A 2,263-nucleotide genomic window follows, 5' to 3' on the forward strand; every position below is an offset into this window, starting at 1 on the left:
AGACCCAGAACAGCGGAGCTGCCCAGGAAGACGCCCGATCAATAAGGAAAAAGTAGTGCCGGAAGATTGCTCGTAAAGGGGAGGAAAAGCTTAGAAGCGAAAATCACAGAAGATAAGTGCTTGCAAGTCCTTGTTCTCTCTCTCTTTTTTATTGGAGATTGGAGCCAGCTTTCTTTAAAAAAATAATCTGGCATCTTTGGGGATGTCACAGATGAGAGGCGGGACCTGCGAGGTGTGTCACATGACGCAAGCTGGCCCTGCGGGTAAGTGTTCGGAAGCACGTGGTCAGTGCGGCCAAGCCTTGTGGGTGCGACTGGTGAGAGACGCAACTCTCTAGGTTGTGGCGCCACCGTGGCTTGCGGACTCGAAGCTTTGAAGAGCATTTCCCGAAAGTTCCTTAGATTATTAACTTTCGTTTCCTGATGGAAGGCGTTAGAGAACATAACTTGATCTGCCCTTCAGGACCGTTGTTAAGGAATTTTGTTCCACAAGTTCTTAGGTACACCCCTTGTATGACGTGTGTAGGTACTTATACTTTAATATGAGCAGTTTGTATACATCATCCTAGCAGCTGGTATGTCACAGCCGCGTAGCAAAAATATGTACCCCGTATTCGGGGCAAAGGTTAATTTCTTTTGCATTAGTTGGATACTGTTTCATTTGAGGTTGCAACATCTTAAATTCAAGATATGCCGTTGGATTTTCCCTATCTCTTATTATACTTAAAACATCAAGGTCTTGCAACTTGAAGGAGCACGGCATATGATTTGTAATATTGCATGTCAAATAAGATTTCAGTAACAATTTGCTATTGTGCCTTTGATTCACCGAATACTTTTTTTTTTTTTTTTTGCTGTACGCGGGCTTCTCACTGTTGTGGCCCCGCCCGCTGCGGAGCACAGGCTCCGGACGCGCAGGCTCAGCGGCCATGGTTCATGGGCCCAGCCGCTCCGCTGCATCCCGGACCGGGGCACGAACCCCTGTCCCCTGCATCGGCAGGCGGACTCTCTACCACCGCGCCACCAGGAAAGCCCGTCACCAAATACTTTTTAAACATCAGGGATTCAAGTAGACGGCCCTTTGCCCTCAAAGAGTTTTTGATCTGGTTTTGGTCATACTAACGGTTAACGTTAAGTAATGAAAATGTTTATTATTCTTAGGCTAATGAGAGTTCAAAGAACTATTCATGCCAGAACTACAGGCCGGTTGTTATGTCATCGTTTCTCACCTACATACCTCTGAACACATTGGGTGCCTAGTACAACTGCTATCAAACCACTAAAACTGTATCATAATTGTGTTTATAGAGTAGTAGTACTCAAACTTCAGGGTGCATCAGAAACATCTGGCAAGTTTGTTAAAATTGTTGGGGCCCTAATCCTGGAGTTTCTGATTCATAGGGTCTGGGGTGGGGCCCAAGAGTACGAATTTATAACATGTTTCCAGGTGATGTTGACCCTGCTGGTCTGCGGAACCACACTTTGAGAACCACTGCTCTGGGTTATAGTTCCTTCAGGGAACTATAGCACTAAGGAAATACTCAGGAAAATGCTGAATGAATGCATAAATAGAGAAATAAATGGGGGACAGGGAAAGGAAGTGGGAGAAGTAAAGATATCCTTAGTCGTGGGGAATAAACTAAGTTCTCTCTTCTTTGCCTTTGCTATTAACAAAACCTGGTTTATAAGTTTTCTCAAAAGCACATTCTAGTAGATTTCTCCCCCTCACATCTTGCCTACAGATTCTGTAATTTGACATTTCTAGAGTATTTTTCTAATGTAAGGTTATCATGATCTGGATAACAAATTGTTTATCCCTTAGAATCATGGAGTAATAGAGCAGGAAAGGGGTCTTAGAGATTATCTGGTCCAGTTTCCCCAGACCTAGGGAGGGAGCAACTATCAAATGCATTTGTGGCACTTGTAGATAGTGTCCACATGGTCCTGCTCTGCTGTCTTGCTTTCTCTCCCCAGCCTGATAAGACTCCTAGAGAGCCTAGTCTATTTCCTTTATTCCAATACTAAGTTGCATAACAGTTCTTATCTGTAATTTTATTACATTTAGACACATTTTTTTCTAAAGGACACCTTTAATTTTATAAGCACTAGGAAAATAAGCTTCATCCATTTATTCAGATATTGAATGTATTATGTGATAAGCACAAAGTATACCAAAACAAAACAGGCTGAGCCCTCAAGAGGCTTATTAAGTCCATACAATTAAAAAGTCTTCTAGAAGTGTGGTAAACAGTCCTGGAGGTGTG

This window comes from Stenella coeruleoalba (assembly GCF_951394435.1).
Source record: "Stenella coeruleoalba genome assembly, chromosome: 16".
Taxonomy (NCBI): Eukaryota; Metazoa; Chordata; class Mammalia; order Artiodactyla; family Delphinidae; genus Stenella; species Stenella coeruleoalba.